Raw genomic sequence first — 27,664 nt, forward strand, 5'->3', positions numbered from 1 at the left:
TGCTTACAGTAACAATTTCTGAAATTTGCTTCTATAATGACTGTTACATATACCTTTTTAAAAATTGATCCACAATAGAGCTTTAGGTTTTGTTACTGTTTAGATCTTCATCCAAATTTAGGAAAAGAGTATTTTCATGGGCTAGTTTTTTACTTTCAGTGTAGCCCCTAGTGTTCTTACCCATTTTTAATTCATTCTATTGTCTTTCATAAAACTCTCTTCAATTTCTCCTCAGGACAATGAAATTTTAGAGCCTATTTTCAAGGCAGGTTATTCACAGCCCTTGTATTCTTCATGCTTATATATCTCAGTTAATGCTGAAGAGGATCTATCTTTCCATTCCTACCAGAATCTGAACGTCCCATAAAACAGGACATCATAATTCCGAGGAAGCGTGCTTCATGAATCTTTTCAAATTTGGGCTAGTGGCTGGCAGCCAGTTAAATGACAATTGGTGGTAGAGGGTGGGGTTGGGGGGTTGCTCGAGAGCATCGCTCAAATTTTATTTCCCTAACTTTGTTTCCAATTTTGAATGTCATTTTTTTCAGAGGAAAAAAGTAGCTTCAAATTGTAAATAGGCTTTAAATAAGTTTTTTTTTTAATTTAAAAAATAATTATAATGGCTAAAAGCATCTTAAGAGAGAAGAATATAAAGCAACATTTGTCTTCCTTTCTGATTCTTCCCTCTTTAAAATAAAGCTATGCACATTCCTAGGTTGCTGTGTGTGCTTTGAATACAAGTTCACATTTCAGTTTATAACTGTTTCCACTAACAATGCCGAACCCTGTTTCTATCGGCATGTGCACCTCGTGAACACTTTCCTTGCACTCTTCCTGATCGTAATAGGGCTCACCATTCATGTTCCACAAAAAGATAATTTCCACAAGCACCTTAAGACTCGAGAAAGAGTGAAGGTGGAAATAAACATCTTCCAAGTTTGCCAGAATTTTCACTGGAAAAGGAAAAGACACAATTTGGTCTGTCTGACCAAGGGGCTGAAGATACCAACCATTCTTCACTTACCACATTATGCTTTTCTTGAAGATCACATTTAAACACACACACACACACATCACATACACACCGACAACAAGAAAGAACTCTACAAATACAATTTCATTCTTATTTTAAGTGTATAACAGAACCTAGTCTTAATTATTAATTTTTACATACCTGCTATTGCGTTTTTTGGAACCAAACAAGGCGGGGAATAAATAAGGAAAAGAAGGAAGGAAGAGAGTTAGGGTTCTTTCTGCCCTAAACACGAGCATTATTTTTCATTTTACTTTTTTAGTTTGAGACTGTGTTTTCATATACATTTCTCAGACTGCAATAAAATGATCCAGAATTTATATGTCATCTTTACCTTTAATCCTGTTCCAACAACAGGAACCACCAAGTAGGTACCAGATGTCCTGTTTTAGAAAAGCATTCTAGCAAAAAAGAAACAAACACCCGTAGAATGGCACTCAGTTGACCGGATTTCTCATTTATGCAGCATTGGGTTACTGTCGCTGCACTGTTACTAAACAGGTTCACCTTAGTAGGTACTTAACTAGTCTTTGGTTTCTCTATCCTCAACATAAAGACATCACTATTTCCCCTATTGGAGTGTTGATATAAAGTGCTTGGAAGAAATACAAATACAAGGTAACATTATGCATCTGAAAATGAAGACAGCAGCTGTAGGATCCTGTTAGGAGAATTCCTCTGCTTAATAGATTTGGTGGCTATACTTGAAATCCTCCAGCTTAAATCCGATGCCCAATGCTTTGGGACCTTACAAGAGCCACACAAATGACTGACACTGAATTGGGGGTGAGACCAAGTCGAACTTTGAAGTCACCTGTGTGTGTTTTCGTCCCTTTGCCAATAAAGCAGCTGCGGCCAATTAGTGTTCAACACCATCTTCCAGCCGAGAAGCGATTTCAGGTTCCAGATGCAGCTGCATCAAAGAAGCGCGGAGTAGCTAACCCCTGGTTGTTCTAGGCTTTTCATCCTCCAGGAATTTCAGAGGAAAGACGGACCCAAGAGGTTATCTGGTTCATTCATACAGCAAGAATTATTTAAGTACCTACTAAATAAGCAGACGGAGAAGGCAATGGCACCCCACTCCAGTACTCTTGCCTGGAAAATCCCATGGACGGAGGAGTCTAGTAGGCTTCAGTCCATGGGGTCGCTAAGAGTTCGACACGACTGAGCGACTTCCCTTTCACTTTTCACTTTCATGCATTGGAGAAGGAAATGGCAACCCACTCCAGTGTTCTTGCCTGGAGAATCCCAGGGAGGGGGGAGCCTGGTGGGCTTCTGTCTATGGGGTCGCACAGAGTCGGACACGACTGAAGCGACTTAGCAGCAGCAGCAGCAAGTAAGCAGAGCTTTCTCTGGTTTGTGAACATTTCTGTTAGGAAATATCCTTGAGATGTAAGTTATTATAACCGACATCTTAATCAATTCAAGATTTTTCACTAGAGTTAAACGTTACACTTACTTTCCCTTTATCATGAGAAATCACAAAGGTCAGTCAGTATAGATTTTCTGGAAGACCATTGTTCCTACATCAAATATAGGGAACTAGGAAGTGGAGGTGTCCACCTATCTTCTTTGAAAGAGCATGCATATAATAAAGGCTTGCTTTCTTCACTAGATATGTTATCTAAAGTGTTTTTCCAACTCTAAATGATTTTTTATCTTATTTTTATTTTTTCTTTTATTGCTCTTTGCACATATGGTAAAATTTAGAGTAATTTGTAAATAGCACATATCAGTGTGAGCTTGAATTTGTGTTTGCATATTGTTCTGCAGATGTTTGCTCACAGAAAACAAGGATAGAGAAATTACCAGATGAGTAATTAACATAAAATTGCTGAGGTTGTGCAGGTTTAATTTTAAATTATGTTATAATATATTGGATATATTCACCTCCTTTATTAGACTGTGAGTTGTCTGAGAGTAAGGATCAGAGGAAATTTTGTGGCTCTAATATCCTGAATTTATTCATTTGTGCATCCATTCTACATTTATTGAGCACCTGGTATATGACAGAAATATTGTTAAGTGTAGAAATTTTTATAAAGATGAATACATGATCCTAGCCCTAAAAGAACTCATAGTCTAATGGAAATAAAATGATATTATATTACATGATTTTAGCAACTGTACAGTTTGAAAAACACATTTACTTCCATGATATCCTTTGAACCTTAACAACCGTTTGAGGTTGGTATAATTAGCCCCATTTTTACAGATGAGGAAAGCGAGTTTCTCAGAGGTTAATTATGTTGCTTCAGGTCACTCAACTAATCAATGGCAGATCACGGGCTCTAGGCTTCTTACTCCAAATCCTGTGGGTGCTTAACAAATACTAATCCAACAATACAAGATTGCATTATTGGATTATTAATATTCTTGGATTATTAGTTGTCTTCTTCTTCTGATCAAGTGCAAATATTTATAAAACCTCTTCCTAAACATCTGTCTTAAATCCATTCCATAAGTAAATTACATAGAATCAAAATCAAAACTCCTGCTCTGACCAGATGAATTGTGAACACAGAATCTTTCAAAATAAATCAAAATATTCACATACCCTAAAAAACTTAGTACCACAAATCTGATTCAGTCCGTTTCAACAGTCAAAAAAACTGCTTTGGTGCATAAGGCATTGCATGCAATAGAAGGATACGTTAGTACTTGCCCTCATGGTTCCAGTTCAAAGAATTACTGTGCCAGAAGTTGTTTCCTCTGTTACGGGTCCAGGCAAATCTGATTCTTGTTAGTATCACTTCCCATACACGGGAAAAGTAGGAGAATGTTGCTTTGATTCAGTCCAGTCTCCACATAGCACTGTGCCTGCCAGGCTGGATTTGTATTAAAAAGAGAAAAAAGAATATGTTACTCAAAAAGCTTCTGTGTTACAACCAGAGGGGTGGTGGGGGGGGGCTGGGGCAATGGTGACATCCTGTACATACAGCAGAAATATTACAAAGAATCGTTTAAGACAATCAGACCATATGATATGCATGTTAATTAGAGTAAACAGTAGATCAAACCAGGTACAACCGCATAAGGAAACAACAACCGAGGAATCATTTAAACAGCTTTAAATGTTCTAAACATCAATATGATACATCTTGATTGGAATAAATGCAGAAAGTTCTGTGGATCTCATCCTGACTTTGGGTCTATTTTATTCTCAAGTATAGCAACACAGTAAGCAGTGGCACCTCTGTCCATAAACAAATCATGAGCTTCCTCTTCTGCTTTTCTTTGAAATTTCCCCAAACTGAGGTTTGGAATAAAAGAATGTTTAAGATTTTTGAAAATACTGTGTCACAGGAAATTTGAGTATTTCAGATTGAATACTAGCAAGCTGTAGATCACAAAATATAATTCTGCTGCCATGTATCCTGTTTATTCATTCACTCATTCTATACATTTTTATTGATCATTTACCTTGGGGTTATAAAAATGATGAAGCATAGTTCTTTCCCTGCAGAAATCCAGCTTATTGAGGTAAGATAAATACAATTATCTTTCAGTGAAAGTATATCAGTTAATAGAGAGGATGAGAGTCAAAATAAAGAAGAAAGCCAAGTCATTTGATGAGGGTATAATGCCAAGGTAATTATTAGGCCTTTAAAGAAGGAGGCCCTGTATGGTTCATCTTATCCCCACAGTACCTAGAGACTTTTCCGATACAAGGGAAACAATAAATGTTGAGTGAATAAATGAATGAGTGATTGAATAAACATTACATGAAAAGAGCCCCAAAAACATCAGTTTTCTTGGCTCTTGTGAATAAATAAATGTCAAGGGCATATACTGCAGACATAATACTCAAAATATCTAGAAATGACCAGTTTTCTTGCATGAGTAGCTTGACTCCACCTGTACAGTGTTTTCATTCTAATAATTTAATAAAATGGACTAAGTGAGAAATGAGAATAAGTTGGCCATGTGACAGGTAAGTCACTCCCTGTTTTCTACAGGGGCCTCTCTTACTTGGTATGCTCCAGACAGTCTCAGTATAATATTTTGGTTTTAGGGCTCCTAGTGAGTCATTTTTTTTACCCACATACTGGAAACAATCTGTTTTAGTGTTTGCATATGACATCACTCTGACATACTGTAAACAGGATAGCATATTTTACGGCATTGGAAAAATAAACAAGGGAAGGAAATATCCTTCCTTCGTGCTTTGGTCAAATATATTTTATAGTTACCTAAACTTAGCACACATGGGGTTTCCAGAAATGTTGAGAAATGAACTTCCTACTTTGAGTAAAGTTGATCTAATGAATGCAACTATTCACAGCAAAACTTAGAGATTCCTTGAAAATGTATTAATTCCAATTTCCAAAGATATATTAGCTCTTCTATAGAAAAAGTCTACTATAATTCTAGTTCTAGGTCACTAATATTGAAAGGCTTATGGCTCACTTTTAAGCTCTCAGAATGCAAATAAAGGAAAAAAATCTGAAGGTTTTGATTTATTTTAAATTGTTTTTTTCCCCCCTTGCCTAGCAGTATCACAGCTATGGGTTCGATCTCATTTTTATTGAACAGTCATTAGGCAGAGGAGAAATGAGAATAAAATGGAAGAAATTAAGTTCAAGTAGAGGACACATGGGGAAAAAAGGGGTTTGAAGCAAACAGAAATAAAGCATTGAAAAATGCTGGAGCATTCCTCTCCAGCAGAAGATCATGTTGGATTCAAGCTCTTAGAATGCATCTGATGCTTTCAGAGGCAGGCCTTCTATTAATACTTGATATTTGAAAGTGCAGCAGGGTAAGAGGATTATCATTTAGGTTTTTCAAAATCATACAAAAAGGTAGTATTTAGTCATTTCTTCAAGTATTATTCAAAAACTCAGGTTACAGCATCCCAGTTTTGTCTCAAATTATTTCCTGACTTTCAGTTTCCCTGAAAACAAGCAGTTGAAAACACCATTGGTAAAAAAAAAAAAAAAAAGAAAACACCATTGGTGTGTGTTGCTTAAACAAATAGCCTCAACCTATCCTGTTAATGTAAGTTATCTTGGTAGAGAAGATTAAGTATGCAGATTATTTTCATCAGGTTTTAATGTGTGACTCATCTTAGCTAAGTTAATAGGATAAGGCATTTTGTTGATTTGTTTTTTAAAAAGTTAAGGAAAAAATATATAATTAAGTTCAACTTGTCCAATGTTTCTTAAAGATATAAAATATCAAGTTCACAGGTTGGCATATAAAAAAATGACATAAGAGGAAAAGAAAAAAAACACCTCTACTGCCTAGGGGGGAAAAAAGCATAACTGGTTTGCTATCTGTCTTCCAGCAGACCCACACAGAGGAATTTTGCTCCATTATCTTGACGTGAACTGCTACTGCTAACATTATAAGCATAAGTTTTTTTTTGTTATTGTTGTTGTCCTGGCATTTACTAAGAGTATTTAAAACAATTTTGAGTTACTTCATCAGCTATTTATTGATGCACTTTATGCCTTTTGTTAGCTAAAACCACAGTCATTTTAGTACATAGATCCCTAATCTTTAAAGTCTGCCAGTCCCATTTTGCATTACAAATCATTTGTAGTTTTATAACTGTCATTTCCAAGGACATCTGAAGAAGATGGATTTATGAAATGTTACCATGCATTCTAAGAAGGCCAAGAATTAGCCTGACTTTGTAAAGGTTCTTATAAATTGAGCAACAGCCATCACTGGCAATAAGGTGTTGTTTGCTCTTGTCAAGTATCTTTATTTAAATATTAAGGGAGAGATATGGCCTTTGACCTTGGAGCTCTCTGTGACGTGGCAATGGTCCAGTGTGTCAGCTGTCAGTGGAGTGCTATGGCCTGACTCTCTCAAGGCCCCTATTTGTGGCCAGTGTTATAATAACTTTTCCATTAGGCATCCCCAAGGCAAGTAACCTCAGCTTTAACAGAGTCAGTTTAAAATTCCTTAGAGTAACATTAAGAGACTATCTGGTTTGTGTCAGTTTGAGATCAACTACTCTTTGCACAGGTTCAATTCTGTAAATTTTAAGTAGCCATAGCTATTCAAGAATTATTTCATATATGCCTGCAGGTAAATATTAGACACTAGAATAGAGAAAGAATCCCATGAACTTCTTTGATTTCTTAACCAGCCTCTTTAGAGACTATCTGAATCCGAGTGGCCTTGAGAATCTATTTTTTAAATGATTCTTTCCATCTATATACATACCTTTTTGTTGATGGAAATTTCACAGAGTTGCTGCTTATGGTATGAACAGTATTTGGAGACATCAAATGACAACTGGAAGAGACAAGATAGTATTCATTAGGAAGCAGGCATAGTTCCCTATGTGCATGCCAGAGCTAAGGAATGGTTACAAGACCAAAATGGTTCATTTTTCTTCCTCCCTTTTTACCCTGATTTCGTCTTACACTATTTTATCCTCAGGTAAGTAAATTTGGTTATGCTCAGATGAAATGCTTGCATTTGAATTACAAATTATCACTGCCCTCATTTCTAACTACTGATTACTGGGCCCAGGTTTTGTGGGGAAATCTGAGGTCAAAAAACATCTTTATTCTGTGAAAAATAAAGGTCAAGCTATCCTAAAATGCTTTGAAAAAATCATAGTTGTCATCTTAAGTCTTAAATCACTGAAGATGATGTGATCACTTCAAATACTTGGCCATGAAACAAACTGTGTCTCCTATGAATCCAACTTTAATGTTTGGGTATCTGTGACTTCACTTATTAAAACATTTTGTACAAAGTAAAAATTTTAAAAGTTCATTAGTAACTATAGATAGCTTCTGAAGTGCAACCTTCATTGTTTCATATTCTTAGTTAAATACAAGTTAATACATTGGTTTAACTGGGAAATTTTATTTTTAAATCTAATGGAAAAGTTAACAAATGTTTATGGAGTGACTACCAGGTATACATGACATTGGAGCAAGTTGACACCATCCTTTCATTCTTACAGTAAATATCCAGCCAATTTTTTAAATAACAGACTAATTTTAGGGAAATAAATTATATGTTTAGTATTTGCCTTTACTTATTGATGCCCAAAACGTCAAAGGGTAAATAATTATTGATTGGATTAAGTTTGTCCCACATCAGGTTAACTGCTATAAGGGAACAAAAGTAAAATGACCTCATGAGCTAAAACCCCAGTGCTCATAAACAACACTTAGCTTTTGATTTACAGTGAAATCACAATTCTCCATTTCCTGTTCGCTCTGTCTCTGACATTGCATGTGAGACCATAGGGCAATACATGCCCTACAATATAATATAGGATGTAATTTAAAGGGTCCTATTGATGCTGTAAATCACAAGGAGTTCTGCTGAAGCAGTTTATGAATGGCAGTAAAACACTAAGACTGGATTATATCATTAGAATTATGTACCATGTGCAAGTATTATTATTTGTAATTGAGGATAAAGAATTACAAAACACGTATATGGGAATGTCATTTTTCGTGGTATTTACAGGCTTCAAAAGAAAAGATGTGTTTTTGGATAAAAATAAGAAATTCAGGCTTGTAGAATATCCATCATTCTGGAGAAAGCATGTGTGTGCTCTGGGAGTAAACCGTAATAGTTGGAATATATTCTGACAGGTTATACATAACCCAATTGTTAGAAGCACAAAAGACTATTTCCATATGTGCTACTAGCAAACTTGATAAGGTCTGTAGACACACCACCACAATGACCATGACAATATGATGTTATAAAAACAAATTGAAGAGTGTAAAATATCAACCAACCTGCTAGTGTTCTCTATAAGAAAATTATAACTATGATGGCATTTTCCACTGAATGGACTTATTTTTGTTGACATACAGGCATTATGAAGCTCTAAAGTAATGTACTTCCAAGTTTTTGTTTTTGTTTTTTCTGGAAAGATAAAATGACATTGGCAATTTGTTAACTATTCTGGACATATCTTTGATGATGAAGAGTAAATCTAGTCTTCTAGCTCATTTAGCTGTGTTCCTCTGTTTTGAGTAAATTTTTCTAGTGGATGTGGATGTTACTAAACCAGATAGCCTGGATTGTAGCCAAACAACTATTGCATTTGTTATTTTAATTTTTTCCCAAGAAACTAAGATAATATATAGTGAGATATCACAAGTAATTTCAGAATATTCTAGGAGTGCTCTTCTAATTAATTATCCCAAATGAAGTCACTCCCCAGCAATATTCTAATATCGTTTAAGACTTAAGCACCTACTGGTTTTCTCTCCCAGGCATTGACCAGCAACGATCATCATCCCCAAGCTTTCCCTCAGTTCAGTTCAGTTCAGTTCAGTCGCTCAGTCGTGTCCGACTCTTTGAGGCCCCGTGAATCGCAGCACGCCAGGCCTCCCTGTCCATCACCAACTCCCGGAGTTCACTCAGACTCATGTCCATCGAGTCAGTGATGCCATCCAGCCATCTCATCCTCTGTCGTCCCCTTCTCCTCTTGCCCCCAATCCCTCCCAGCATCAGAGTCTTTTCCAATGAGTCAACTCTTCGCATGAGGTGGCCAAAGTACTGGAGTTTCAGCTTTAGCATCATTCCTTCCAAAGAAATCCCAGGGCTGATCTCCTTCAGAATGGACTGGTTGGATCTCCTTGCAGTCCAAGGGACTCTCAAAAGTCTTCTCCAACACCACAATTCAAAAGCATCAATCCTTCGGCACTCAGCTTTCTTCACAGTCCAACTCTCACATCCATACATGACCACAGGAAAAACCATAGCCTTGACTAGATGGACCCTTGTTGGCAAAGTAATGGCTCTGCTTTTGAATATGCTATCTAGGTTGGTCATAACTTTCCTTCCAAGGAGTAAGCGTCTTTTAATTTCATGGCTGCAATCACCATCTGCAGTGATTTTGAAGCCCCCCAAAATAAAGTCTGACACTGTTTCCACTGTTTCCCCATCTATTTCCCATGAAGTGATGGGACCGGATGCCATGATCTTTGTTTTCTGAATGTTGAGCTTTAAGCCAACTTTTTCACTCTCCACTTTCACTTTCATCAAGAGGCTTTTGAGTTCCTCTTCAATTTCTGCCGTAAGGGTGGTGTCATCTGAATATCTGAGGTTGTTGATATTTCTCCCAGCAATCTTGATTCCAGCTTGTGCTTCTTCCAGCCCAGCATTTCTCCCTAATTTCCCAAAACTCAGAGAGGACACTCCAAATTATTCCCCCGGTTATACCTGTCAGAGCCATGTCTTATCATTTTAGGCTTGTTGCTGCCATATTTCCCTTCCACAGAAACAAATTTATTCTAGTCTTATTCCTGCATAAGAAGGATGGTAATTAATACTATCCTAATAAACTATCTGCATTGCCTAATAAACTATCTGCATTTATTTGCAAAGACATCAATTACTTTTCAACAGTATTTAAGTGACTTTCTGGGAATAACTCTAGAGTCAATTACTACAAAGATTAAACATGAAGGCAAATAGAATGGGCAGTTGATACTGTGGGAAACCAGTATTAGCACTTAATTTGAATTGTTTGGGCACTGAACATCATTCATCATGAAAAAAATATGTATGTATATTTATACACACATCCTCATGTATATACACATATATCATGTAAACATTAAAAAATTCAAATATTTACATATGTAATCCATCCTTAATTATACTCGCATGAAAATTTTCTCATAACCACTAATATTCAAAGGCATACATTTTAGAAAACTCAGGAAAACCTCATGACACTGTAATACATCTAAAAGCAAGATTTCATGAATAAGACTGCTTAGGTTCCAATTCTTGATAGCTGTGTGAATTTGACCAAACTACTTAATTTCTCCATGTCTAAATTTCTCCATAGAGTAATATAAAAGATTTAATATTTTTAGTATTTAATATATTTAGTCCTTAGTGTATTTAGTATTTATATAGAGTACTCACAACTATGACTAATAAGTGAAAATCATCATGCATATATCTGTTATTAAGATAGTAAATTGTTGTCTAAGAAAGATATAGCTTAATTAGACGATATCCTGAAATATATACATATTTTTACAAAGTACATTCTGGATTATTGAATTATTGATTTTGATTGTTATCTATGTTTCATAAATTTATTAATTCAACAGAATTTTTAAACATACATGCTATAGAGTAAGATAGATGCTATAAAATACACACAAAGTTTTAAAAGATCCTTATTCTCAGTGAACTTAAAGTCTACTATTCTTTGAATCATTAAGATATAAATAGTTATAGTCCAAGATGGCAAGTAATAAGGCCATAAGAAGGTAGAGACAATGTGCTATGATATTTTAGACACAGTAAAAATTATTTCCAGCCAGAAGGTCTATGGAAAGATTCTTTAAGGAGAAGAAATTTTAAGTGATTCATGAAGATTAATTAGCATGCAGAGTTAAGAAGCATGCTCATTCTGGAGGATATTAGGGCACAAGGGCAAGAAAGTGAGAGACTCTGTGTGAAAGAGGATAAGACACTCTAGCCCAGCATTGTTGGAGATACAGAAACATGTACATAAGAAATTTTGAATTATAGTTTTGTGCAGCTAAAAATGATCAATATTAATATTGCTATACACATTTCCAAGGCTTCCCAGATGGCTCAGTGGTAGAGAATCTGCCTGCCAATGCAAGAGACGCAGGAGACATTGGTTCAGTCCCGGGGTTGGGAAGATCCTCTGGAGGAGGAAATAGCAACCCATTCCAGTATTATTGCCTGGAGAATCCCATGGAAGGAAGAGCCTGGTAGGCTCCTCCAGGGGCTTCCCTGGTGGCTCAGAGGTTAAAGTGTCTGCCTGCAATGCAGGAGACCCGGGTTCGATCCCTGGGTTGGGAAGATCCCCTGGAGAAGGAAATGGCAACCCACTCCAGTATTCTTACCTAGAGAATCCTATGGAGGGAGGAGCCTGGTAGGCTACAGTCCACGGGTTGCAAAGAGTCAGACATGACTGAGCTACTTCACTTCCAGTGTTATTGCCTGCAGAATCCCATGGACAGAGGAGCCTGGTGGGCTACAGTCAGACACAACTGAGCACAAACACACACATACATTTTTCTAGTTGTTTCATGAATATAATTTTATTTAAATGATTGAAAATATAAGATTTATGACTATATAATTATATGCATATATGTATATATGTATCATACATGTGCTGTGCTTAGTCACTCAGTAATGTCTGAATCTTTGTGACCCCCATGGACTATAGCCCACCAGGCTCCTCTGTCCATGGGGAGTCTCCAGGTAAGAATACTTGAATGGGTTGCAGTCCCTTCTCCAGGGATCTTCCCAACCCAGGAAGGGAACCCAGGTCTCCCACATTGCAGGTGGATTCCTTACCATCTGAGTCACCAATCATGTACATATATATTGTTTATTTGAAATAAATGAATATTTTAAATGACTGCATACTTAAAAAAGATGAGCAATTAATTAATCATCCAACTTTATAGGAAATGTATGTGCTCCTCACATTGTGCTATTGTCAATAAGGTTAGAATAAACAAACATATATAAATATTTGCTTGCACTCAACATTGTTTTCTTATTATATATTTTGGGAAGTGAAATTTGTATCAAAAATGTTAGCAACCTTAAGGTTTCTGGCATATAATGTCATGCTGCTGAGTACATACAATTTAAAGCCTCCAAGTAGTAACAGAATGCCATCTTAATATTTATTTTCACCTTTCTGAATTTGATAGACAGAACATTGTATATTATTTATCTTTAAATTTGCAATTTCAGCAAGAATAATGCATTTTAATTCTATTTATCATGTTTCTCTTTTAATTTTGTGAAACTGATCTATTTCCTACTATTATGAGGTCATTCACTTACTAATGATAATGTCAGAATTGTTTCACCAGAAGTAGAAAGAGAAAGCAAGCTTTCAATTAGCTTCTAAATCCAAAATAGGATTTTTTCAGAAATAAAAAATTTTGAAAATTTGTTGTTTTTAAGTCATTTTCTGCCAAATCCAATATCAGGATTATACCTGGATTTGTACCTTTTGACTTAAAATAATTTCTTTTTTATCAGTAATTTTTCTCTACTTTTTCACGGGTCTAGTGATAGTGAATGATATTACAACTATTGTAAAAGTTGTAGTGGAAAAACTCTGGATTATGTTATTTTCCTCTGTAGAGTATAAACTTTTCTTTCAGCAAAAGGTTAAATCATTGGAGGTAAACTGCAGCTATCAAAATTTTGTTTTAGGCTTTGTTAAAATGAACCAGACCACCTTACCTGCCTCCTGAGAAATCTGTATGCAGGTCAAGAAGCAACAGTTAGAATCAAACATGGAACAATGGACTGGTTCAAAATTGGGAAAGGAGTACGTCAAGGCTGTATATTGTCACCCTGCTTATTTAACTTATATGCAGAGTACATCATGTGAAATGCCAGACTTGATGAAGCACAAACCAGAATCAAGATTTCTGGGAGAAATATCAATAACCTCAGATAAGCAGATGACACCACCCATATGGCAGAAAGCGAAGAGGAACTAAAGAGCCTCTTGATGAAAGTGAAAGAGGAGAGTGAAAAACTTGGCTTAAAACTTAGCATTCAAAAAACTAAGATCATGGCAACTGGTCCCATCACTTCATGGCAAATAGATGAGGAAACAATGGAAACAGCGAGAGACTGTATCTTCTCGGGCTGCAAACTCAGTGCAGATGGTGATTGAAACCATGAAATTAAAGATGCTTGCTCCTTGGAAGAAAAGTATGACAAACATAGACAGCATCTTAAAAAGCAGAGACATTACTTTGCCAACAAAGTTCTGTCTAGTCAAAGCTATGGTTTTTCCAGTAGTCATGTATGGATGTAACAGCTGGACCATAAAGAAAGCTGAGTGCCTAAGAATTGATGCTTTTGAACTGTGGTGTTGGAGAGTCCCTTGGACTGTAAGATCAAGCCAGTCAACCCTAAAGGAAGTCAGTCCTGAATATTCATTGGAAGGATTGATGCTGAAGCTGAAACTCCAATACTTTGGCCACCTGATTCAAAGAACTGACTCATTAGAAAACACCCTAATGCTGGGAAAGATTGAAGGCAGGAGGAGAAGGGGATGACAGAGGATGAGATGGTTGGATGGAGCCACCAGCTCAATAGACACGAGTGTGAGCAAGCTCCGGGAGTTGGTGATGGACAGGGAAGCCTGTTATGTAGCAGTCCATGGGGTCGCTAAGAGTTGGACATGACCTAGTGACTAAAACTGACTAAAAATGAATATGATTCCAGTTTTGCTATATTTCAAGGGCAAATCCAACACATAGAGTATAATCTCAACTCCTGGGCATAGACTTTTTCAGACAAAAGCTTGGTATATTTTCTGAGGATTCTGAGTCTGAACTTTAATTTTTTAATATCAGTCTCTGCCTTCAGAAATAGATTGAAAAAAAATTCTTCACATATTTTGTATATTTTCTACCCAAAAGGTCAGAAACATACAAGGATTTCTGCTCTCACCACTGTTGTTCAACTTCTGCTATGGGTTTAGCCAATGAAATAGTCAGGCAAGAAAAAGAAATAAAAGGAATTCAAATTGAGAAAAGATAAGTAAAACTGTCTTTATTAACAGATAACATGTGGAAAATCTGATGAACTCTACAAAATTCAGTGGTTGGTCTAAAGACTCCATTTTGTTATGAATCTATTTCTTCCAAAACTGATTTATAGTCACAACAAACCCAGTCAAAATTTCAGCTGTCAATGTGCAAACCAGACAAGCTGGTTCTAAAATTCACATGGAAAAGTAAAGGATCTTGAAAGATGAAAAAAAGTTCCTAAACCTACACTATGTGCTTTCAAGACAAGTTATAAAGGTACAGTAGTCCAGACAGTGTAGTATTGGCATACATTAGTTGAAGAGGTCGAAGGAACAGGATAGTCCAGAAAAATACCTACAAATACATGAAAAATTGATTTTCAACAAAGGCACAAGGAAAATTCAATGGAAGAAGAATAGTCTTTTCAACAAATGGTACTTGGAAAATTGGAAATCCATATGTATAAAATTCAAAAAAAAAAAGAAATAACTAAATAAAACTAAAGTAAAAAAAAAAAGAGAGAGAGAGACAAATACTCCCTACAGCTGCCACATATATGAACAGATTGAACCTCCCTATACCAATGAAAAACAATTTACTAAAAACTTTTAGCAAGTTTCATCAGATTAGATCAGTCACTCAGTCATGTCCGACTCTTTGCGACCCCATAAATCGCAGCACGCCAGGCCTCCCTGTCCCTCACCAACTCCCGGAGTTCACTCAGACTCATGTCCATCGAGTCAGTGATGCCATCCAGCCATCTCATCCTCTGTCATCCCCTTCTCCTTCTGTCCCCAATCCCTCCCAGCATCAGAGTCTTTTCCAATGAGTCAACTCTTCGCATGAGGTGGCCAAAGTACTGGAGTTTCAGCTTCAGCGTCATTCCTTCCAAAGAAATCCCAGGGCTGATCTCCTTTAGAATGGACTGCTTGGATCTCCTTGCAGTCCAAGGGACTCTCAAAAGTCTTCTCCAACACCACAGTTCAAAAGCATCAATTCTTGGCGCTCAGCCTTCTTCACAGTCCAACTCTCACATCCATACATGACCACAGGAAAAACCATAGCCTTGACTAGATGAACCTTTGTTGGCAAAGTAATGTCTCTACTTTTGAATATGCTATCTAGGTTGGTCATAATTTTCCTTCCAAGGAATAAGCATCTTTTAATTTCATGGCTGCAGTCACCATCTGCAGTGATTTTGGAGCCCCAAAAAATAAAGTCTGACACTGTTTCCACTGTTTCCCCATCTATTTCCCATGAAGTAAAGGGACCGGATGCCATGATCTTCGTTTTCTGAATGTTGAGCTTTAAGCCAACTTTTTCACTCTCCTCTTTCACTTTCTTCAAGAGGCTTTTGAGTTCCTCTTCACTTTCTGCCATAAGGGTGGTGTCATCTGAATATCTGAGGTTATTGATATTTCTCCCGGCAATCTTGATTCCAGCTTGTGTTTCTTCCAGTCCAGCGTTTCTCATGATGCACTCTGCATATAAGTTAAATAAACAGGGTGACAATATACAGCCTTGATGTACTCCTTTTCCTATTTGGAACCAGTCTGTTGTTCCATGTCCAGTTCTAACTGTTGCTTCCTGACCTGCATACAAATTTCTCAAGAGGCAGATCAGGTGGTCTGGTATTCCCATCTCTTTCAGAATTTTCCACAGTTTATTGTGATCCACATATTCTGTACTGTTCATGGGGTTCTCTAGGGAAGCATACTGAAGTGGTTTGTCTTATATATTAAGACAATATAAAACCATAGCAGAAAATCAGTGTGGGCTGACAAAATTATACTTGACAAAAAACTAAAGGACAAGAACACAGAAAATTGTCCAAGTATATACCATGGCATAGTATAATATAATCATTTTAGATTATTTAATAAATAATATTGAAATAAGTTGGAACAAAAGAAAATTTGATTACTACCTTACTTTATATACAAAAATAAGACCCAGAAGATTTTGATATAAATGTATAAAGTAAAATATTTAAGCTATCAAAAGGTATCAGATGAACTATCTTTAATAAACAAAAGAGCAAAAAATTTCCTAGATAAGATATAACAAATACATCTCAGAAAGACTAATTGAAAACTTTCACTATATCAGAAATTAAAATTTGTGTTTTAAAAGGCACAAATATGGATGATATCAACAAAGTTGAAAAAAAAATAAAACCACAGACTAGCAAAACATACCTACAAAGGTACAACCAACAAAGTATTGCCACCCATATTTAGAACCCTTATAGTCAATTAAAAATAGTTTCATGACAACAAACAATAAAACATCCAAGAGGCAAAGAATAGAAAGAGAATACTTGCTAAAGAAACTTAAATGGCCAAAGGTATTTTAAAAATTTAGTCCTAGTAGTAGTCAGTGAAATGTAAAATAAGACAAAATAGCAACATTTATCCCATTCAATTGAAAAAGGTAAAACAGAAGACAAAATACAGCATTGGCGAACTGTGGTCACAGAGAATGATCAAATGCTTCAACTAGGGATACAAAATGATACTCTTACTTTGAAGAATATTATCCCATATTCTAATTATTATCCATATTTGTGTCCTGGAGAAAAAGTTCTATATGTGTACCAGGAGATATACTTAGGAAGCCATTATAACAATGTAAATTATTCCATGACAAAAGAGATATCCCTAACACAATAAGCAAAAAAACTAAAATTCAATGTGATGTTATTTTTGCAAAAAGAAATCTTATACATGTTATACAGAGTCACACAGTCACACATATGCACAAATATATATGCATATTAATAGGAAAAGATCAGTAGAAATCTTTCTACAAGAATATGTATGTTCATAACTAAATTTTGTTGTATTTATTTTTACTAACAAATCATAGTGGTGCATTTTTTAGAAATTTGTACTATTATATATAATTTTATATTTATCTTTTTATGTATTACATTGTTCATATTATTTTATATATTTGGGCTATTTATTTTTTAATTATTTCTTTTAAAAATGATAAGTATTAGTTTACTTTAAAAACAACAAAATAAATAATTTGGTAAAATTTTTAAGAAATCTGCTTACTGTGATTTCAATTAGTGGCATTCACCATATACTCAGGAAAGAAGCCATTTCCTTCAGGAATGCTCTCTTGACTCTCATAAGTCTGGGTTAGTTGGTCCTCCTATGAGATCCTGTGTTTAACTGTGGTTATATTGGTTCCTCTTCTCCACCAATGAGTTCCTTAAGAATTATCTGTTAACAGCTGATAGAATGTAAAACATCTCACAGGGAATCAAAATATGTTTGATAAATGAGTGAATGTGTGAAGCTACATTTCACAGTGATCCTGTCCTTTTTGCACTCAGAATTATGTGCATTCGGTGAATATCAAGAGAACAGCTTTTTAAATCATTTTAAATTATTTTCATCAATAAGAGAAATAATCTAGGAAAAGTAAAGGGGATGCAAAAAAGACTTGTGACCAGGTTTCCCTGGGTTTGAAAAGGAAAAACAGCTGTCTGTCTGACATCTAAATTTCCTCTTTCACATATCTCAGGCTTACAGGGACTTATCACATTGGATACGTGTCCTGAAGATAAGGAAATGGGGGTTTTAGTATGAGAATGACTTTATGATGCCTGCAAAGAGCTCAGATGGAGAATTTCTCAATCCTCTGCTCCCATCTTAAACATAAACACATGGGAATCATGCCTGCTGCTCTGCCAGTGACCATGTCTCACACACATGGCCAAGTCTGTTTTGTGTATCTATTAGCATCTTTTGTTTGTAACAGAAATTCCCAACCAAGCTAGGTGAAGTATTAAAGGAGAACTCTTTTAAACAACAGAAGTTAAAAAGACGTGTGATAAAGTAGGATTTAGGTGGGAGTCAGTTAGTGTGCCAGCCATGTTTCTCTGGATTTCTCACAGCTTCTTCCTCCCCACATACATCAACTTTGTTCTTGGGCTGACTGTCCTCCAGATGACAATATGGCTTCCAGCAGTAACCAGTGCTCCATGCTGCCCTGTTCACAAACACGGACAGATAGCAAGCAAATCACTTTGCAACACCATTAAATGAAGGTATTGAGGTTCCTGAGCTTTACTACACTTTACTACCAATTATGTTGCCAAGGAAAAGCCATGAGTCATTTATAAGCCTGAGTTACCTGAACCAGTCCCTATTGCAAAAATATACACTTGAGACTTGGGGTGGAATCAGTTCTACCAAAGTGACTCAGCTTCTTCCCAAAGGAGAAGGGCTGGAATGAATCATGGTCTATGTCATTTCCACACTGTTGAAGAAGGCCCTGAAAGCTTTTGCCAACATTCACATGTTTTAGAGTATGCTTTGCCTTCTTATACTCCTAAGTCATCTCTCTGTGCAAAGTATGTATCAGAAAAAGACATTCAATACAACAAATGACTGGCTCCAGAAATATCCTAGTTATCAGTGCACCAATCACACTACTTCAGTTAGTATTGTGAAGGAGAAGCTGTAATAACTTGCTTATATCCTAAGTAATCTAGTCATGGTAAAATTGGGAACAAATATCTTAATATTATCAGACACATGTGGCCATAATTCTAACCCAGAAGCAACGCCTGTCTCTATACCCAAGTCTAATACAGTCTTCCACTTTCTCCACAATAGAGCACATTGGCCTTTCAATACCTCAGACAGGCTAAATTGTTTCCACAGTCAGCCTTTTTAACATTTGCTCTCTCTGTTCCTGGCCTTGTCCTTTGTGCAACTTGTACACTCATAGCTTTGTGATCTCTGTTCAAATGTCACCTATTCTATAGTATTCTCCCTGATCATGTGTCCAAAGCATATATCTTGATTCTCATCACTGTCCATAACATTATCGTCCTTTATTTTCATCACAGGACTAATAGTACATCAAAGTATTATGTATTTTTTACTACATTTTACTATTTTTTTAAATTTGTTAATTGCCTATAATTCCTACTTAAAACTAAGTAAAATGAAGGCAGCATCTTGATTTTATTTACTATAATGTCCCTGCATCTGTAATAATGTCCAACAAAACACAAATACCACTTTTGTGGTGATAAGTGCAAATAGCTTAGCGTGACAAGCTGTGATCTGGGTTATATGATCTAACACCTGTCATTCATCACATAAATGCTGAGATTTTGAATATTTATGACATATAAGTGAACTATTATGTATATGTATATGAGTTGCTCAGTTGTGTCCAACTCTTTGCGACCCCATGAACTGTAGCCTGCCAGGCTCCTCTGTCCACAGAATTGTGCAGGCAAGAATACCAGAGTGGGTTGCCATTTCCTTTTCCAGGAGATCTTCCCAAGCCAGAGATTGAACCCAGTTCTCCCGCATTGCATGAAGATTCTTCACCATCTGGGCCACCAAGAAAGTCTAATACTATTGTATAGTGAAGTACTTTAAAAATTATAAAATTCTATACACTTCAAATTATTTCTGTAATAATCAAGTTGCTTGATGTATGGCTATGCTATGCTAAGTCACTTCAGTCGTGTCCAACTCTGTGTAACCCCATAGACGGAAGCCCACCAGGCTCCCCCGTCCCTGGGATTCTCCAGGCAAGACACTGGAGTGGGCTGCCATTTCCTTCTCCAATGCATGAAAGTGAAAAGTGAAAGTGAAGTCGTTCAGTCATGTCCGACTCTTAGCGACCCCATGGACTGCAGCCTAACAGGCTCCTCCATCCATGGGATTTTCCAAGCAAGAGTATGTATGGCTAGATAGACAGAAATGCTAGAATATATTAATAGAAAATTATGATAATAGCATGCTGCTAAATAGTTTACAAAAATATTATATAAATAAAAATTTATTGCTGTTGCTGCTATGTCGCTTCAGTCGTGTCCCACTCTGTGCAACATAGTTGATAAGAGTTGCCATAGTTATTTACAGAATGCTAACTAAACATAGTTTAGTTTTTCTAAACATAGTTTTTCTAGGGAAAACCACAGGACCATTCAGGTATGACCTAAATCAAATGCCTTATGATTATACAGTGGAAGTGAGAAATAGATTTAAGGGCCTAGATCTGATAGATAGAGTGCCTGATGAACTATGGACTGATGTTCGTGACATTGTACAGGAGACAGGGATCAAGATCATCCCCATGGAAAAGAAATGCAAAAAAGCAAAATGGCTGTCTGGGGAGGCCTTACAAATAGCTGTGAAAAGAAGAGAAGCAAAAAGCAAAGGAGAAAAGGAAAGATATAAGCATCTGAATGCAGAGTTCCAAAGAATATCAAGGAGAGATAAGAAAGCCTTCCTGAGCGATCAATGCAAAGAAACAGAGGAAAACAACAGAATGGGAAAGACTAGGGATCTCTTCAAGAAAATGAGAGATACCAAGGGAACATTTCATAAAAAGATGGGCTCGATAAAAGACAGAAATGGTATGGACCTAACAGAAGCAGAAGATATTAAGAAGAGGTGCCAAGAATACACAGAACTGTACAAAAAAGAGCTTCAAGACCAAGATAATCACCATGGTGTGATCACTGACCTAGAGCCAGACATCCTGGAATGAGAAGTCAAGTGGGCCTTAGAAAGCATCACCATGAATAAAGCTAGTGGAGGTGATTGAATTCCAGTTGAGCTATTTCAAATCCTGAAAGATGATGCTGTGAAAGTGCTGCACGCAATATGCCAGCAAATTTAGAAAACTCAGCAGTGGCCACAGGACTGGAAAAAGTCAGTTTTCATTCCAATCCCAAAGAAAGGCAATGCCAAAGAATGCTCAAACTACCACACAATTGCACTCATCTCACACACTAGTAAAGTAATGCTCAAAATTCTCCAAGCCAGGCTTCAGCAATACGTGAACCGTGAACTTTCAGATGTTCAAGCTGGTTTTAGAAAAGGTAGAGGAACCAGAGATCAAATTGCCAACATCTGCTGGATCGTGGAAAAAGCAAGAGAGTTCCAGAAAAGCATCTATTTCTGCTTTATTGACTATGCCAAAGCCTTTGACTGTGTGGATCCCATCAGGAAGCTTCCATAGCTTCTAATCCTTATCCATCAGAGGGCCAACATAATGAAAACCACAATCACAGAAAACGAATCAAACTGATCACATGGACCACAGCCTTATCTAACTCAATGAAACTATGAGTCATGCCATGTAGGGCCACCCAAGATGGAAGGGTCAAGATGGAGAGTTCTGACAAAATGTAGTCCCCTGGAGAAGGAAATGGCAAACCACTTCAGTATTCTTGCCTTGAGAACCCCATAACAGTATAAAAGACAAAAAGATAGGACACTGAAAGATGAATTCCAGAGGTCAGTAAGTGCCCAATATGCTATTGACATCAGTAGAGAAATAACTCCAGAAAGAATGAAGAGATGGAGCCAAAGCAAAAACAACACCCAGTTGTGGATGGGACTGGTGATAGAAGCAAGATTTGATGCTGCAAAGAGCAATAATGCATAGGAACCTGGAATGTTAGGTCCATGAATCAAGGAAAATTGGAAGTGGTCAAACAGGAGATGGCAAGAGTGAACATCAACATTTTAGGAATCAATGAACTAAAACAGACTGGAATGGGTGAATTTAACTCAGATGACCATTATATGTACTACTGTGGGCAAGAATCCCTTAGAAAAAAAATGCAGTAGCCATCATAGTCAACAAGAGGGTCCGAAATGCAGTACTTGGATGCAATCTCAAAAATGATAGAAGGATCTCTGTTTGTTCCCAAGGCAAATCATTCAATATCACAGTAATCTAAGTCTATGCCCTGACCACTAATGCTGAAGAAGCTGAAGTTGACCAGTTCTATGAAGACCTACAAGACCTTCTAGAACTAACACCCAGAAAAGATCTCCTTTTCATTACAGGGGACTGGAATGCAAAAGTAGGAAGTCAAAAGATACCTGGAGTAACAGGCAAATTTGACCTTGGAGTACAAAGTGAAGCAGATCATAAGGCTAACAGAGTATTGCCAAGAGAATGCACTGGTCATAGTAAACACCCTCTTCAATCAATACAAGAGAAGTCTCTACACATGGACATCACCAGATGGTCAATGCCAAAATTAGATTGATTATATTCTTTGCAGTCAAAGATGGAGAAGCTCTATACAGTCAGCAACAACAAGACCGAGAGCTTACTGTGGCTCAGATCATGAATTCCTTATTGCCAAATTCAGACTTAAATTGAAGAAAGTTGGGAAACCACTAGACCATTCAAGTATGACCTAAATCAAATCCCGTATGATTATACAGTGGAAGTGACAAATAGATTCAAGGGATTACATCTGATAGATAGAGCACCTGAAGAACTATGGACTGAGTTTTATGACAACTGTACAGGAGGCAGGGACCAAGACCATCCCCAAGAAGAAGAAATGCAAAAGGGCAAAATGGCTGTCTGAGGAGGCCTTACAAATAGCTGAGAAGAAAAGAGAAGATTAAGGCAAAGTAGAAAAGGAAATATATACCCATTTAAATGCAGAGTTCCAAAGAATAGCAGGGAGAGATAAGAAAGCCTTCCTCAGTGATCAATGCAAAAGAGGAAAACAATAGAATGGGAAAAACTAGAGATCTCTTCAAGAAAATTAGAGGTAACGAGGGAACATTTCATGCAAAGATGGGCTCCATGAAGGACAGAAATGGTATGGACCTAACAGAAGCAGAAGATATTTAGAAGAGGTGGCAAGACACAGAAGAACTATACAAAAAAGATCTTCATGAACTAGATAATCATGATGGTGTAATCATTCACCTAGAGCCAGACAACCTGGAATGCGAAGTCAAGTGGGCCTTAGAAAGCATCACTACCAACAAAGCTAGTGGAGGCGATGGAAGTCCAGTTGAGCTATTTCAATCCTAAAAGATGATGGTGTGCAAGTGCTGCACTCAAAATGCCAGCAAATTTGGAAAACTCAGCAGAGACCACAGAACTGGAAAAGGTCAGTTTTCATTCTAATCTCAAAGAAAGGCAATGCCAAAGAATGCTCAATCACACAATTGCACTTATCTCACATGCTAGCAAAGTAATGCTCAAAATTCTCCAAGGCAGGCTTCAACAGTATATGAACTATGAAATTCCATATGTTCAAGCTGGATTTAGAAAAGGCAGAGGAACTAGAGATCAAATTGCCAGCATCTACTGGACCATTAAAAAGCACATGAGTTCCAGAAAAACATCTATTTCTGCTTTATTGACTATACCAAAGTCTTTGACTGTGTGGATCACAACAAACTATGGAAAATTCTTAAAGATATGGGAATACCAGACCACCTGACCTGCCTCCTGAGAAATCGGGATGCAGGTCAAGAAGCAACAGTTAGAACCAGACATGGAACAACAGACTGGTTCCAAATTGGGAAAGGAGTACCTCAAGGCTATATATTGTCATCATGCTTATTTAACTTATATGCAGAGTACATCATAGGAAACGCTGGGCTGGAAGAAACACAAGCTGGAATCAAGATTGCCGGGAGAAATATCAATAACCTCAGATATACAGATGACACACAGTTATGGCAGAAAGTGAAGAACTAAAGAACCTCTTGATGAAAGTTAAAGGGGAGAGTGAAAAATTTGACTTAAAACTCAACATTCAGAAAACTAAGATCATGGTATCTTGTCCCATCACTTCATGGCAAATAGATGGGGAAATAATGGAAGCAGTGAGAGACTTTATTTTGGGGGGCTCCAAAATCATTGCAGATGGTGACTGTAGCCATGAAATTAGAAGACGCTCGCTCCTTGGAAGCAAAGCTATAACCAACCTAGACAGCATATTAAGAAGCAGAGATATTAGTCTGCCGACAAAGGTCCTTCTAGTCAAAGCTACGGTTTTTCCAGTAGTCGTGTATGGATGTGAGAGTTGGACTATTAAGAAAGCTGAGCACTGAAGAATTGATGCTTTTGAACTGTGGTGTTGGAGAAGACTCTTGAGCGTCCCTTGGACTGCAAGGAGATCCAACCAGTCCATCCTAATGGAAATCAATCCTGAATATTCATTGGAAGGACTGATGCTGAAGCTGAAACTCCAATACTTTGCCCACGTGATGTGAAGAACTGACTCATTTGAAAAGACCATGATGCTGGGAAAGATTGAAGGCAGGAGGAGAGGGGGACGACAGAGGATGAGATAGTTGGATGGCATCACTGACTCGATGGACATGAGTTTGAGTAAACTCCGGGAATTGTTGATGGACAGGGAAGCCTGGCGCGCTGCAGTCCATGGGGTCACAAAGAGTTGGACAGGACTGAGTGACTGAACTAAACTAAACATATGAGTGGGGTTGTGCTAAATTTCTTTTGCAGTTTCTCTCTTTTAGTCCTCACTAACAGCTTAATATTATGCTCAGTCACTCAGTTGTGTTTGACTCTGTGACCCCATGGATTGTGGCCCGCCAGGCTCCTCTGTCCACGGATAGCCATTCCTTCTCCAGGGGAACTTCCCCACCCAGAGACTGAACTTATGTCTCCTGCATTGCAGGCAGATTCTTTACCATCTGAGACACCAGGGAAACCCAGCAACTTAATATGGTGGTTATTAGAATAGTTGCCAATTTATGTTTTGCACAGAGAGATTAAGTGAATCCTCAAGATCATACAACCCTTAAATTGTAAAGCAGGGGCTGTTGCAGAAACCAGTACTGGAGAAACCAAGCACCACACTTGGAGAGTTATAGAACTCAGATTTATTACATCAGCAGCCTAGAGGAGTTAACACCCCAAGCTCTGAGCCTCAAACAAAGGGATTACAGAGTTTTTACAAACAGTAGTGGGTAACACTAGCTGTTAATAGGCTAGTTTAAACTAAGGGGTTTCATGTGCACGGGAACAGCACTCAAGATGAAGAGGGGATGCCTGGCCTGGACAGGCATGATTAAGCAAGTTTGCAGGGGCTGGGAAATTGCAAAGAGCAGGACAAGGGTGAGTGAGATAAACTCCAGCTCCTAGTATTACAAGTCCCCACTTTCTGAGACTACACGACCTATGTAATCTAGACTTTGCAAGGGGTAAGCTGAGTTACAGAGGCAGAAGGAGAAGGAGATTCTCTAAGACCCTTCTCATTTTCTTCTCTACTCGATAAATGTAACCTGTCTGGAAAAATGCCTAAAGTGACTGTGCACGTGCTCAGTCATCAAGTCATGTTCAACTCTTTGCAACTCCATGGACTGTAGCATGCCCAGTTCTCTGTCCCTGGATTTCCTAGGCAAGAATACAGGAGTGGGTTGCCATTTCCTTCTCCAAGGGATCCTTTCTAACCAAGGGATCAAACCCATGTCTCCTGCTTAGCAGGCATATTCTTTACCACTGAACCAACAGGGAACCACCCACTTAAAGTGACTAGGGTTACTCAAAAGAGTTACTGAAAACAATAGGATCTAGTGTGGAGACTACAAATTGAAAAGTAAAAAGTCATTCAAAACCTCAACCTGAAGATGGCGGAGGAGTAGGTGGATGTGGAGTACATCTCTCCACAGATACATCAGGAATACACCTTCAGACACAGAAGTGCCTGCAGAACACCAGCTGAGAGCGGACAGAAGTACCTGACCAGAGGAAAAGAATATATAGAACCATGAAAAACTCGGTAGGATGAAGGAATTAGGGGGGAAAACAGGAATGTTAGTAGGACTGGACCCGCCCTTGGTGGGTGGGGGAACAGAAGCAGGGGTCCGATCCCAACATCAGGGCAATTGTCTGAGTCAGAGGAGAAACATTTAAGGCTGAGAGTGAAACAGCTAATTTGTGATAGCCTAAATAAGACAGAATCAGTCCTTGCAGCAGCCATACATACCCCCGACAGGGTCCCCAGGAAGCCACAGCAGCTGGGAGCTGGAGTTTGGGGAGTGTGGAGCGATCCCAGGGCGAGTGCTGCTGTTGACTGCAGAGAGAGAGATCGAGGGGAGGTGAGGGAGGAGACTAATGGGAAATGCCTGTAGAAGAAAGCCAGGCAGCCATGGAAGCAAGGTGATACTGCTGAGTCACACGTAGGAGGTAAAGCCATCACCATAGCCTCTCTCACTCACTCTCAGTCAGTGCCTGACTTGAGGATCTACAGAGTAGTACCCCAGCAGGGGCGGCTCTATGTGCGTGACACGAACAATAGAGAAGGACCCCAGGCAAGGGAGCCCTCTAAGTGTCTGAACGAGCAGATCAGCAGAGATAAATTGGCCAGAGCCCTTCTGATCGCTAGCTACAAGAGGCTTGGGAAAAGACTCTGATAGGGCCATAATTCCTGTGGTGGAGGCAGTCCGTGTCCCTGCACACTTGGTGCCAGCAGGGTCTCTGCAAACTAAGCAGCTGCGCCACCTTCACGCTCAACTCTAACTGGGGCAGAGCTGCCACAGGCAAAAAAGTGTTTCGCATCTATGCACACAGGCTTCAGTAGTGTCTAACTCTTTGCAACCCTGTAGACTGTGGCCTGCCAGGCTTCTCTGTAAGAGAGGGGGGTTCTCCAGGCAAGAATACTGGAGCATATTGGCCAATACTGGCTGCCATACCCTTCTAGAGCACTATATTTCCTGCTGCCCTAGCCACCAACTCCCCTGAGTGCCTGGTGCTGCCAGAACCCCTGCGACCCAAACAGCTGCACCACCTCCACACCTGGCCCTCACAGGGGCAGACCAAGGCCTCCAGGGCAGCCTCAGGAGTAAACCCTGGTGGACAATCCACATTCAGAGGTGGAAATAAAACCATAATTGAAACTCAGGGGCAGTGTGGCTGAGGAAGAAGACTCAAAACCTTCCCACCAGCTGTACAAGCTGCAGATTAAATCCACACAATCAACTAGGCAGATTCTGTGTCTATGGAATATAAAAAGGTCACTGAGAGCTCCCACAAAAGAAAACACACTAATCCTGATAGCTGTGGACATTGGAGGCAAGAACACAGAGGAGTAGGACCAGATTAGAATCTGAGCTGCCCCCACAGCAGGTCCAGAGATCAGCACAGTGTTGGAGGGCATCCGAGGGAGGTGAGGTGGACTGTGACTCCCAGCAAGGGAAAGGACTCTAACAGCCGTGACTCAAGAAAACATTTATGATTCTTATGTTTTCACTTGCTCTGTAGATTCTTTTGGATTTTCTTTTCTTTTGTTTTTTTCCTTTTTTCCTTCCTCTGTTGCAGTTGTCAATTTTATGGCACT

At 38.2% G+C, this 27,664-nt stretch overlaps 1 long non-coding RNA gene across 1 annotated transcript; it reads right to left on the reverse strand.

The window, feature by feature from the left end:
* Positions 1-3,195: 3,195 nt before the first annotated feature.
* Positions 3,196-10,205, reverse strand: LOC147374292 (uncharacterized). Its single transcript, XR_015163039.1, has 4 exons — positions 10,193-10,205; positions 8,758-8,887; positions 7,211-7,282; positions 3,196-3,861 (listed from the first exon to the last, which is right to left on the reverse strand). It is a non-coding gene; the product is annotated as an uncharacterized LOC147374292 (long non-coding RNA).
* Between the last annotated feature and the right edge of the window lie 17,459 nt (positions 10,206-27,664).

The sequence above is a fragment of the Bos grunniens genome, chromosome 4, assembly GCF_055505025.1.
Source record: "Bos grunniens cultivar Pamir isolate PY7600 chromosome 4, Bosgru_T2T1.0, whole genome shotgun sequence".
Taxonomy (NCBI): Eukaryota; Metazoa; Chordata; class Mammalia; order Artiodactyla; family Bovidae; genus Bos; species Bos grunniens.